A 14,155-nucleotide genomic window follows, 5' to 3' on the forward strand; every position below is an offset into this window, starting at 1 on the left:
TGCTGGGTAAACACGGTGCTGATGTGAAATCAGATATCGTCTGTACAAAACCCTTCAGAAGATAATTAGGCTGAACTGGGATTTTTAAAAGGCATTAAGTCCATGAACTTTTCGATCTTAAACAATGCCACCATGACCACGTTGGGAATAAGGCACTGTGGCCCTTCTTGGAGATCATGTGTTAAAGTTGTCTTGTTAGCAGGGAGACACTAATGTAATAAAAGAAAGCTTTGTGGCCTGGAACAGCTGGGCTTTTCTAACTGCTTGCCTAAATGTGGGTGATTAATGACCAAAATGCATCCTTGCTGAATGGCATTGAGAGCCTGGTCTGGAGGTATTTCATGGCATTTTCCTTTTCCCATTTTTGTAAGAGATTTATTGGAAACAAAGATCCATTGATGTAAAGTCGTTACAGATATGCAAAGTGAATACTGTATTACTGCCTATCTGATGGGTGACAGTAATCTTACATTGCTATTGCATAATTTTTGCTTTAGGACCTAAAGATGCTCAAAAAAAACCAAAAACAAAACCCCAAAAAAACATGAAAAAACACTTGGTGCTATTGAGACTGGAGAAACTCAAAAATTTTAATAAGATTTGTTGTCATTGTTGCTGGAAAATGCTGCTTCATCCAAACCAAAATGTCTCACAGTGAAATAGTCCCACTAATAATATTTCCATGGGAAAGTTTTCAGAGTTTCTGGGGTCAATTTATAAGTGGAGAAGGATCTAAATGAGAACCCTGATCTTCTCAATCTGAAAACAGATGTTTCAATGGCAACAATAACATCATCATCATCAACAACAACAACAAAAAACATTTTGGGGTTTGAAAAGTTTGGTTCTTGTTCCACACCAGAATGAAAACACATTTCCAGACCTCAGAAACCTTCTTGGAAGTGCACTGCTGATTTCTCACTACCTCTGCCAGAAACTTCCTGGCCTGTTGGAAACAGCCCTGATTTGTGGGCTCTTGGCTGTTCTGGCCACCTGCCCCACTCTTGGATTTTGATAAGGATGCCACCCATCCTTCATCCTTTGCTGCTCTTTACATGCCTCCCGTGCTTTACCAGAAGCCTCCAGAAAAGCAGAATAGCTGCCTGAAGTCTCATGTTGCTTTTCTTCACCCGTGGAAATGTTCAAAGTTGTTCACAAATAATAATAATAATAATAAAGTCTCCTTTGGGCCACAGAGCAGCCATCTGGGAGAGGTGTAATGTTCTGGTAGCATGGGAAGCGAGACTCCATCACCGTAAAAAACACAGAGTAGGCTTATAATGTGGTTATCAGGAGTGCATGGGAAAGCTGAAGTCAAAGGCTAGAAGATTGCAAGAGATGTTAGATGATTTTCTTTGCAAAACAGGTATTGCTCTGACCAGGGAAGGTACACCTTGCATTTCTCCAACTATCTCACTTCCAGGCACTTTTTTTTTTTCCCCTCAGCCACCATGTTGGCTTTTGTCATTCATCAGGCCCTGGGATTGTTTTTCCTAACATCCCCTTAAGAAGGATGTATTTTTCAAAATACTGCCATTCCATTCACTGAAACAGGGTTTGATGTGGCTACTTCAAATCAAAACCATGAGCTTTCCTCTCCTCACACCCACCGACTTAAAACCTGCCCCCAACGCCAGTGGTTCAGAACTATCCAAATAAAGTAGTTGCTTTAAGGACTGTTTGCTTTTCCTCTCAGACTCCTTCTCCTGACATTATATTGTTTGTGGAAAAAGAGTTCTCTGGGTGGGTCACTTAGCTGTCGTGGTTAAGAAGCTGTATTTGAAGTCTGGTTCTGTGCAGAAGGAAAACATGTCAAAACGGCCTTGGAAATACAGTTCACTTCTTTTCCCTCCATGTCAGGATGTTACCTTTTTCCCTCCATGAAACAGCTCTTTCCCATGAAAAATAGCATCGTGAGGACGTTTGCTGGGAGGCTCCAGAATGCAGTGAACATAACCCTCTTTTCATAGTGGGAAAACAAATTACTTCTTGAATAAAGCCGCCTCAAACTCTGCTTGAGCACCTACTCCTGAATATCTTTATACCAAGGAAACATGCTTAATTATTCTTGAGTAATTTTGCTTGCTGGACTGCAATCCCTCAAATTAATGCTATGTGGGACTTTGTTGATGATGTCGTTTTTTCATTTGAAATGATGCCAGGGAGCAGGTTTCCCTCTTCCATCTTCCCCCCCTCCACCTTTGACTTTAAAGCAGATTCTCTGTTCCTTACATAAACACTCCTCCAAGATACTTTTACAGAGTGGCATGTGCACCATGAGCCAGAAATGGCATTAATGCGTTTTTCTTCTGCAGCTTTGGCATTACGTGCATCTAATGTGAATGTGTGTTGCCTCGGAGAATGCTCTGTTTTATATTCCTGCATCTGATTTTGTGCAGCTGGGAAGCCACAATTCGCAGGTGGTTGGTAAGCTTATTAGATTATTCATAACTGGTTTTATTTCTCTTATTTCCTTTTTTTTTTTTTTTTTTAATAATTAAAAACATGTGTCAGAGGAGGCCCATGATGATTAGAAGCACTGCTGACATCTATTTCCCGCTTACCTTTTGCTGTTTTCACTCGCGTTATACAGAGCCTGGTGCTGGTACTCATACAAATGTGCCACTTATTCACGTGGACACGGCTCTGAGCCCACACCAGCCAAGTTAGCAAGAAATACGTGCTATTCCTGTTGGAAATTATTTTTTTTAAACAGGAAGCAAACCATATTTATTGGTAGTTTATCAGGTATTTACTTGGTGAGAAACTTCTGCTGGCAAAGAGCAGCAATCACAGTAATAATTACGATAATGATGATGAATGTTTGGAGTCATTTTTTCTGTTGACCCAAAGCAGCGACAAATTCCGGGCATGGAGCAATTCATCCGAGGAAGAGTTCCTGATCTGTAGTACTCTTGAAACAGGCACATACAAGAAGAAGGGTAAAAATACTGAAGGAGTCGCTGATGGGGTGAAGTTTTGCCAGCAGAAGAGGTCAGCTCCAGGCCTCGGTAACATGAATTCCTGGCTGAAATTCAGGCCAGACTACCGGGGTGAAACACACAGCCCTGCAAGCCTCCACCAGGATGGTCCCAGCCATGTGTGATCCAGATAGCAGCTCTGCATCTCCTCCAGAGGAGGACTCCGGTAGCTCGCATGTGGCCTGTTCAACTTCTGCTTCCCAGAGGAGTCGAGGCTGAGTTTTCAGAGGTGTTGAGCTTTGACTGGCTCAAAGTCAGGCTGTGTGTTAGCCTTTTAGATAGTCAAACCCTCAAACGCTGAGCTGAATTTTACAGAATAACTTCTAGGAATGGAAAGTGCTTCGTTGATGTATGTCATGAATGGGTTTTTTAAGTTGTTTTGTTTATAGAAAATAGAATTTATATGTCCTGAAAACTGGATTTTTAAAGGATTCGTGCATGCAGTGGAAGGAGGAGGGATGCTGAGATTAATATCAGGAACAGCAGTGGTGACAGGTGCCACCCACAGTGCTGTGGATATGCTGCTTTGGCAGAGACACAGGCACTCGGTGGTCTTCAGATCTCCTGAACCCCTGCCTTCAGGACAGGCTTCAGGAACGAATCCACAAACCCTTGTGCAGGGGATGATCCAGGACACATATCGGCCGTGGCGATGGGACCTCCTTGCCTTCCTGGTGCACAGAAGCAGCCACTTGCTTGTATAACCCTGCAGGGCTGAGCAGAGCCTCTCTCCAGCTGGTCACCCTGCCCCAAGCATCACCCAGCCCCAGAGCAGTGCACATGCTGCTCCAGCAGGAAGATTTGGCTTCCTCTTCCTCGCTGTGGCTAAGTGACAACTGCCTTTCCCTGCTGGATCCCAGTGTCTCCACAGCAGGCCAGCAACCCCCTCCTTTTCCCCAACTCTTCTGCTGCTAAATAAGTCGGATGATGAAAAGCTTTGTTTTGAAATGTTCCTGGCTTATTTGTGCCCTTCACACGCTGCAGTTTTCTGCATTGTCTCCTTCTCCGCCTTCAGGTCATTTCTTATACACAGGAAACGAGAACAGGATGGCGAAGCTTGCATGAAATATCTCTTCTTGCCTGGGAGAAAACACAGCCTGCTGACTCAGGCTACGCACACAAACAGTCCAAACACTGCAAAATGTATAACCCCACGGCTCCTCCAGCTGCACGTGTTCCCACGTGGACCGTCTGCCACGCCGCGTTTGCACAATCAGCCACGTCAGACATCAGCCACCTTGAAGATCTTCAAAAAAGTCAGGGGAAAAAAGACTTGGGGAAAACACTTGGGAAGGCAGAGGGTGGCTAAGGTTGAGTACACACTTACACCTAGCCTCGCCCTAGCAGAAGTTGGAGTTGCAAAATGTGCTGCCTGCGTGGCAAATGTCCCTTTCGTCACGTCTGGTGGGCCTGCGGAGACTGCCACGAGCTGTGCTCCTCGGTGACCTTTCCCTCGCAGCCGGATATGAACTTCTTCGCTTCATCCTGACATCTGTGAGCAATCTGAGGCGGCTCCGTGCCACACGGCTTGGTTTTGAAACGTTTCGGTGAGGAAAGCTAGCATGGGATGAGCCGAGCGATGTTTTCCAGTTTGCCCACAGGTCTCACCTCTGGTTCCAATCACTTCATGGAAACCAAAAGCATGTCTATTGTGTCGGGAAAGGCAGATGGATGATCAGAGGGGAAGCCAGATTTACTCGGCTATTCCCCCTCTACCCCCTGCCCCCCTCCCAGGGCTCTTCAAACTTGTCCAAATTCCTACTTCTCAAGTGAGAAGCTGCTGGGAGGGCTTCATTAAGTAGCCATAGAAACACCTAAGGAAAAGGAGCAGCCTAACAGCTGACTTACATGGAAGTGAGGCAACAAATCTGGCTTTCATCAGGGCAATCTGGAGTCATTCTGGAATTTTATTTTGCAAACACCAGTCTCCTTGCCCTAGAGTTACCTGCATTTCCAGCTGAAGGTCCAATCCTCCTTTTCCACTCGTGGGCTTGGCATTTGGAGGCATTTCCTGGAGCCTGAGGAGAGGAGGACAGCAAACACAGGGCTGTCTGAGATGGCCCACATAGCCCACAGAGGCCGCTGACGGTGTCACTCGTAAGAACAAGCTTTGTTGGCTTAATCAAGGCCAGATTTCCTGGCAGGGCTGGGATCCTGCAGACAGCACATCCAGCCTGCCCGGATGCATCCCATCCGGTGTACACTGTCCCCATGCATACCCTGCCTGCCTCTACCACCAGTAATGATGCTCCCACTGATACCGGGAATAAAACTCTGATGAACCTCAGTGAGATCAGACTTCCTTCTGCTCGGAGTGATTTTGAAAATCCCACCGTGGTTGTCTCACCTCCTTGGTCCAGGGGCTCCCCTGACAATGCTATCACCTGCTTTGCCTGCACAGGAGGTGGAGGTGGTTTGCAGCCCTCCCAGCTGCACCACGCCGACTTTTCCTGGAGCACAAAGCTGCCCCAAGGTTTTGCTGCAGCCTTGAGCTACTGGAAGCTGTTGGGCAGCCCGCATGATCCTCTCGTGTTTCAATCCTAGGTTGCTTGTCTTTTGCAACTTGAGCTCAGCTGGAGTGGTAGAAAACACAGGAAAAAAGGAAGAAAAAGCTTTCTCCTCCTTTATCCACCCCTCTTCCTCATGGGCACTGATGCTCACCCACATTTCCCAAGCACTTTCTCTGCTCTGTTTTCATGGAGTCAAGGAAGCGACTCGCTCCCTGGAATTTACATGCCTTTGAGGTAGTGGCAGAGCAGCTTTGAGAGATGAATCCTGCTCTCTGTTGCTGGCTTTGTGGCTAGCTTGGCAGACCATGGGAGTGCGATTTTGCAGCTCAAACTCTGCAGCCTTTTTGTGTCACTGCCTGAGCTGACACCTTGCCTTTGAAATGGAGAAGGTGGCAAGTGGTTTTTATCCAGTATCTTGAGCCTTAATCCAACTTTTGCAAGGGATTCAGGATTTTTGTGGGCAGCTTCTTTTTTTTTAATCCTTCCCCTGACCCACTTTGCTGCTGTGCTTGGATAAATAATTTCTGCAGGGTAGGAAGTGCAGCCAAAGTAAGTAGCTTAATGTCTTTTCTCAGTAAAAAATCATAAAAATTATCAGTCTCAGATTCACTTTAGCAGTAAATTAAAACTATCACAAACAAAAACTGCATAAAAAGCCTGGCTCCAAAGTGGTTAGTACCTTCCTGCATTACTTATGCTCATGCAATATACAGTTGTGCTTTCAGCTGGAGTACAAAGGCAAAGCTGGTGTTAAATCTGGAAGCAGTTTTCACCCAAACTTCACCCGGTGGCCTCATCAGTCTCATATGATCAATTTGACCCATGTTGTCCTGGCAGAGCTGAATGCAAAAGGCAGTGATAGAAGATGCCACATCACATTATTTTCTGGAGGAATTCTGGAAGCGAAGGGACATGGTACTGCCTGCTAGTCCAGGCAGCTTGCAGAGCAGAGGCTTCAATATCTCAGCGTTTGCTTTTGAATCCCAGAGACACCTCACCTCCACTGAGCAGAGTGTGATGGGATTCCTCTCCCAGTGCACAGCATCTCCTGCAGCTAAACAACCCAGCATCTTCTTACCTAAGCCTTTTGCAAAGAGAAAACCAACAGGATCCGTCCATCTCTGGCATGGCACCAAGTACAGAGGCACTCTGTGCTTTCCTTCCCCTTCCAGCCCTCTGCCTTTTTCCATTTGGTCCTTAGGTGGTGTCGTTAGGAGGTTGTTTTTTTTTCCTGTGACTGTTAGAACTGGTCACCAGATACTCTTATCCCCCACGGCCGTTACCTGATCATTTCTGCACACACTGCTGGGACTCCAAAGTTCCTCATCTGTAGATCTTAAGAAGCCTGAAGTTATGTCTTTCTTTGCTGGCTCCAGATAATCAGGTAAAGCTTTGTCCATGCCCCAAGGACGCATAATAAAATAAACAGTGAAATTCAGATAAACTGGAGGAGAAACATAACCTCAAACTCATGTTTGGTTAATGTAAACAACGCTGACATTTTCACTTGCCATTAAATTTCGTCTGATTCACTGTGTTGTCCTACCTTGCCTCTATGACAGTAAAACCATTACGGTATTTTTTAGTACCTTAAGCCAACCTGGTAAGGAAATTTCATTTCTTCTCATCCACACTTGTGGTTAAAAATCCCTCCTCCATAATGGAAAAGACTGTGAAACACTTACTCATCTGCCCCAATAAAAGCCTTTCTGGGGATGAAAGGGAAAATGAGTAATGTTTTCCAGCACTCACCAGATCAATTAACTAGAATTTCATATGAAATTTTAATTCATCATATAATTTTAATCCTAGAGACCTGATCCGGGTAGGATGATGCTTGTGGGTCATATATCACGCACGCACCAAATGCTGCTCAGAACAACAACCACACAGAATTTACTAGGGGTTACTTTGCCCTGAGCTATTTCTTGCATCCACTTATTGACATATGGATATATTGATATATCCACACATATATATATTGCAAATCCCCTCGAGCATCATCTGCCCACCACCCTGGTGCTCCCAGAGTGCCAGCAGAGAGAAACCACCTGAGGGGCCCTCTGTGTCCTCTTGAACAGGGTCTTTTGGGTTTATCCTTTGAGTTTGGAACGCCCTCCATGGGGTCCATTGCATTTGGGTCCCTCAAGGGTTAGGATTTTGCAGGTTCTTGGGTGAAGAGGATGCCTGGTGAGCACCAGGCAGGTGCAGAGCACGGTGGGCTCTGGCCTGGGGCCAGCCCTCCTCCTTCCCACGGCTGCGTGCTCACTGCTCCATCAGCACAGATTTATTTCCATGCTCGATTTGTAGGAATAAAAGAGCCAGATAAGAAATATGTTTTTAATACTAATGTCACCAGTGAATGCTGAGGATCTTGATATCAGCCATTAAGTAAAAGCAGGGGTGGAATGAGCATCATTTGTCTGTTGCCAGCTTCTCTCAACTGGCTTTCATTTAGATGAGGGAAAAAAAAATAAAAAAATCATTGCTATCCAGGTAATAGTGAAATATATTTGTTGTCAGCAACAGGTCAAAATGCAGAGATACATTATTCTCAGCAAGCTGACTTCACATTTTCTGAGCTAAATGCTGGATCCTTTTCCTCAATTATTCACATATGTTTTCTGCTTTAATAATAACCCACATGATGTCTCCTAAAGAAAGCTTGCAATTTACAGGCTTCATGATCTTCACCCAGAACACACGCATCTGCTCGGCCATTTCTTGTTCCAGAGGCTGAGCCAGTGAACCACAGAGATGACATTAAGAAAGGTGCCAGTATGAAGTGCATCCTGATAAATATATATATAATAAAAAGAGATTGCAAGTGGGAAATGTTGTGATGTCACAACTTCAGCAGAGAGACCTAAATAAGAAACAAAAGCAAGCCTGATGGTCACAGTGTAATAGCTAACCGATGTTTTCCCCCAGCACAAAAACACTCCATCATTCAGCATGTTTGGAGGCGTCTGCCACTGTGTTCCAGCACAACGTACTGCATTCCACTGTGAAATAGCATGTATGTAACCTTACATGACAAACGGCCATGCTTGCTGCTTAGCAAGTGCTCGGAGACTTTGATGTAGAGTTTTGTTTGGTGCGCGGCATGTGACAGCAGCACTGCTTGGGTAAACAAGTATGTGCTCTGGTCTGAACAAACACGTTGCTTCTGCTGCGAGTGCCGGAGCTGCATGGCAGATGTCTGTCTTTCCTTCTTGTTCTCCTTCTTTCTTCCACCCTCTGCTTCAGCCCTTCTGCAAAGCAGATTATTTCTCTGCCCACATAGATCTGGACTGTTTTTCTATCAGCTCGGTTGATGCGTTTTCTTACCCCCTTGAATTCTGCGTGGGTGCAAGAGTTCACCTTCAGAACAGAAAAGGAAAAACTGAAACAGTAAAGGTGAGCTTGCCTGGGGTAATGCCTCATTCATTGTACACTGCTGCAGAGTCACCACACAAACAATGGTCAGAGCCACGGTCAGTTCCTACAACTGTTCTGTAACAGAGGTGCTGTGGGTCTCTTACCCCATCTTATAAAACATAATGTTCCTAAGGGTGGAGTTTGTCTAGGAGAAAGGGAGTTCAGTCACAGTAGATATGCATAGAAGCAGGAAAGTGGTAAAATCTCCCGCTCATGTCATCGTTCACCTCCCGTTTTCAGCTCCCTGGCAGCAGGAAGGTGCCAGCTCAGGAGACACCTCTGTGATGGGTGACGTTGTGCTCGCTGGTGTTACAAAATCCCTTGTCAGGCTTTGGATCCAGAAACCCGGGCTGTTCACCGGTGGGGGTTTCGGTTTCTGATAGAAAAAACAAACGTTTTGAAAACACAGATGGCATTCGTGTAACCAAACCCCACGTCCTCCCTGGAAAAAAGTTCAGTGACAGATTTTTTGAGCAGCACCAAATACACTTCCAGCCACAATGGCTGAGTGATCCCCCAAAGATGAAAGACCAAGGAGCTTTGGGTTCCCCTCCTCCTGTGCATCACCTCTTGGTGAAGCCTGGGCAGTCAGGCATTAAACAGTGTCCTGCCCACACTCTCTAAGTGATCACTTTCAAGTGTAATGCAGTAAACCCTCATATTATTTCCATATGTCCTGCTGCCGGAATATTTTGCAACTGATTCATGATGAAAAAAAAAAAAAAAAAAGAAAAAGAAAAAAAAAAAAGAAAACAACTTATAAACACATTATCTTGACAGAAGCAATTCTTGAAGTAGTAGGACATACAATAGCAGAGACTTTGAAAGGAGGTCATTATTATCCAGTAGCGTTTTTCACTGGATGTCCATGAAATTTATGTCAATGAGTCACATCCTTTGAAAAGAAGGAATGAAAAGTGCCCTGTAGGACAGGTGAGCTCCTCCCCGAGCCTCCCCATGCCTATTTAGCTCCGGAGCTGTTTGCAGCCCTGCCAGCGAGGCTATTAGCTGAACAAGCCACAGATCCAGATGCCTCGGCTGGGAAAGAAAATGATCCAAGCTTCGCCATATGGGTTTTGCTACAGCTGCGGCCGCAAGTGCTGACTCCTTTGCTGGAGGACGCAGAGGGGCCAGATGGAAAGAAAAGCAACACCGCCGCTGCTGCCCACAAAACCGGACGGTTCGAGGCAGCCGGCGGTGAAATGGCACGCATATTTCTGACAGCACGTAACTGGACGTGGGAGCACGGCTCCGGGGGCGATGCGGCGCTTGGGAGCTTCCAGGGCTGTGTACAGGATGCAGAAGCCTCAAGGTCTGCCAGTGCAGGCCTCCCGGCTGTTCCCTGCTAGGCTGGAAGTTGTTTATTTGATGTGAGAACATCTCCATCCTCTGTGCTAGGACTGGTTTTGATGCTTAGGATTCTCCCTCTCTATTTTTTTTTTATACTTCAAAATAATGACCTGTTTCTGGGTGACCACCGTGAGACTCCATCGAAGGACCTGCTTTCTGGAGAAGGCTGAGCACAAGTTCCTCTGCAAACCCCTGCCTGGCAGAGATGCTCACCTCTCCAAAGCAAGACATTTCAAAAGTAACTGTTGTGCCCAGCCTGGAATTATCCACAAATAACAATCTTAGTATTACATATAATTTCAAAGCAGATCCAAAGCTGAATGGCAGAGCTGGCCTGGAAATCCTGTACACCCACCTGAGTAGGGTAGACAGGTCCCAGGAGTTCAGCTGTGTCCTGCAAATCTCTTGGCTTTCCATAAAGAAATTTTGTTACTGCTTAAACTGGCAAATCCATGAAAGGACCCCTCCTTTACATGTCCATGTATTTGCTTCCCATCTTATGGAACTGCATCCCTATCTTTAGACAGGGAGTCTGAAAGATAACTAAAGCTAGTGGGGAAATAATACTGCATTAACTGCTCAAAACATCTGAGAGGTGCTGGGCAGATTGTGTTTTCAGCGTGAAGGCTGGTTCAGCTCTTTGTGAATTTGTAGTAAATCAGCACTTCATAATAAGAACAAATGTTTCATTCTCACTTAAAAATTACTACAGTTAGAAGCTTGTAATGTGTAGTTTTCATGCAGGGGTTACATGACGGGAACTTAAATCTGTTCCATTTTCATCTGTAATTTAAAACGTGTCATTTTGATCGATGAATTAGTAAAGGAACCCAGGATAATTTTGAAACTACCAGCTTAGTAAAGTTGCCTGACCTTGCAAATAACCTTTTCAGTTTAGAAGCCTTTAATAGCTTAACTATTAGCTAATCTCCTGGGAAACTTTTTCCCTGGGCAAAACTAGTATGGAAATATAACACCAGTAATAAGGTTTCCATCTTTCTTCTATCTTGATCTTTTTAATTAATTGCCACTCAGTAAAAACATAGACTGGGAGGCAGGGGATAAAAATCTTTGCAAGGGGAGGGCAGGAGTTAACTGCAGACTGTTTCTATCCTTTACCTGCCCTTTTTGCATAGATTCATTAGGTGCTGAAAGATATTAGCAATTGTTAAGGTACAACTGCTGCTTGATTGTTTGACGCTTTTGGCTGAAAGCTGTGAAATCGATCATTTTGTTATGGAAAAAAGGCGCTCAGTGCCTACCAGGAGCAAACATTTTAAAGACTTGAATGCTTTGTAGAGCACCTCAGCAGGCCCCTGGGAGCTTTTGTGTTACAGTCGTGTTGGTGCTGGTTCTTGGGTTTTGTGGGTTATTTCTGGAAAAGACTTTTCCAATTTTTTTTTTTTTTTTTTTTCCCTAAGGGCAGCCAAGGACTGCAAATATTTGATTTGCCAGAAGAAAAGCAACGAACAAGGAGTTTAGAGGACAAGGTAAAAGTTCAGTGCCCAGGTGACACATGGACTAGCATCTAGTCCAAAACAGGCCATAAGTTCCTGAGCATCCTATTTAGTTTATTTTCCCAAAGTTTCAATTTTACATATTTTACCCAGCCCCCTAAAAGAAGTACCACATTGAATTGTTGGGTGGTTCTCCCTGTCTCCTTACCCAGTGGATGAAGGGGTTCGGGGTTATGATTTTGCTTTATGTGCATCTTTTTCCATGCTGTTTGGAGAAAAAATAAAAATAAAATAAAATAAAATAAAATAAAATAAAATAAAATAAAATAAAATAAAATAAAATAAAATAAAATAAAATAAAATAAAATAAAATAAAATAAAATAAAATAAAATAAAATAAAATAAAATAAAATAAAATAAAATAAAATAAAATTTCTAGGCCAGCACGGTGATACCCTTGCATTGCTTTAGCTCTCTCTGCCAGCCCAGCTCCAGACTCAGCTGACCCTCTTTCCAGTAAGGACAGGGGCATCACCGTGCCAAGCACCCAGGGAAGACTTGAATATCTGTTGTGCTTCAGGTGCACACATTAGTTTTGGGGAGGGCATAGCTTGAAGAGCTCAGTGAAATCTTCACTTGCAAGCATCTTTTGCTGAGATAAAGATCATCAACCAGGCAGGTTGAAGGCACAAATTATGAAGCTACAGCATGTCTCCTGGATGAAGTCCTAGAGTTTTGGTGCAAGTGAACACAGCCACGGCTCTTCCCTCAGCCTTATCTTTAACCCCTACAGTTTACGCTGCAGGTCTGCGCTTCCAGCTTTTTGGCTACGTGAGTGAGGGTAGGCCCCTATCTCTGTGCCAGTGACACAACCAGCATCTGCTCTGGCACCGCGTGTCTACGCTATTGATCTCCAACCACCTCCTTCCCCGCTGAGACTGTGCAGACACGCACCGCGTGTGATTGACTGCGCGCGGGGTCCTGCTCTGCGGGCTCTGTTTTTACTGAAAATGAGCTTCATCCTTGCTCGGCGACTGGTGTTGCCTGGTGACCTTTGAACCAGCACTTAAGCCCCTGGAGCACAGAAATTAGACTTCAGTCTGGAAGGACCTCTGCTCCAACAGATGACCTGTTATTTTATCTTGAGCAGCGGCAGCCGTGGAGGAGCGTTGGCACATGGCTTTTAGAGCTAATCACTCACTCGCTTTGAGGAGAGCAGGAATTTCACTCCCTCCCCCTTCAGCAACCTGGGACTTTATTGCATGTCTGGATCATTTCAGGCTGATCCTTCCTTAACTATTCCTGTTTATTTCTCCTGGGCCCAAACTTTTGATATAATGACTGGACCTCTCTAGCACACATGGTGAAGGCTCTTCACCTGAGCTCATTGAAAATACACCCTTCCCTACTGCAGGTCCTGGTTATGTCCCTGAGCCCACCTGCAGTGTATTTCATCCTTCTGGGAACTCGCCACCAAGCCCTGAGTTTCCCATACCCAAATCCTCTCTTCTTGGCTCTTTCAGTATCATTCATCCTTGATGATGCACAGGAGGCAACCAAGGAAGAGGTGAAAAGAAGCAGGTCCCCCACACCCTTTCTCTCCTATCAAGCACTCAGGGAAAGCCTGAGGCTACAACTAAATTAGATAAGGGAATTTCAGTTTTTCATGCCCTGAGGCTCCTAAACATTTAGTCCAATTCTGCTTTGCTTAACAAGGGCTCCCCTCCTAGATTGGAGTGTGAAGTAGCAAGACCCAAGCTTCTGTCTCAAGAAAATGACAAGTGCCGCACCTAGCTGAGCTATCTTTACACTCAAACCAAGAGCTCTTGTGATTGACACTATCCCAAAGCTAAGGTTGCCATTTCTCCCAGCAGGCCTACCAAGCCTCTTGAGGTTACAGAGCAGAATAAATGTGGTTTGTTGACTAGAAAGTGATGCCTGTCTCTGGGAAGGGCTGAGATTTCTTGGAGGGTGGTAGGAGAAAAAAAAAAAAAAAAAAGAAAAAAAAAAGGAAGACGGGAAGAATGCTATGTGTAAATCCACTAATAATGTGTCCATACAACCCCCAAAACTTGTGCAAGAGCAATGGTGAAGAGGGTGAGCACCACAGCCTCTCCAGCCTCTCTGCCATCCTATTAGGGTCAAGCCAGGCTTAAGATCTCCCCAGGGCCACCAGGCACCACCTCCATCCATGAGGAGAGCTGGGCTTGTGGGTCAGGCCCTGAATTGGCTCCTCCAAGCAGGTGTTGATGGCAGGTTTACTCTCACCTACCCGATGCCAACACAGGGTCCCAGCTTGGAGGCTCCCAGAAGGCAGGATGAGACCCCATGGGAGGAGAAGCAGAGCCTGGCATGGCCTTTGGGTCTTGCTGGTTGTGTTGCTGGAGGCAGTTACTGTCAGAAACATGCTCAGAGATGCACAACATCCCAGGAAACA

The 14,155-nt window shown here is 45.2% G+C and overlaps 1 long non-coding RNA gene across 4 annotated transcripts in view; it reads right to left on the minus strand.

Moving 5' to 3' along the window:
• Nucleotides 1–572: 572 nt before the first annotated feature.
• Nucleotides 573–14,155, minus strand: part of LOC137860292 (uncharacterized) — a 291,949-nt gene continuing 278,366 nt past the window's right edge. For all 4 annotated transcript variants that reach the window (XR_011098814.1, XR_011098815.1, XR_011098813.1 and 1 more), the window contains one exon: nt 573–9,287. This is a non-coding gene — a long non-coding RNA (uncharacterized lncRNA). The remainder of the gene's footprint in view (nt 9,288–14,155) is intronic.

Source organism: Anas acuta, chromosome 8, assembly GCF_963932015.1.
Source record: "Anas acuta chromosome 8, bAnaAcu1.1, whole genome shotgun sequence".
Classification (NCBI taxonomy): Eukaryota; Metazoa; Chordata; class Aves; order Anseriformes; family Anatidae; genus Anas; species Anas acuta.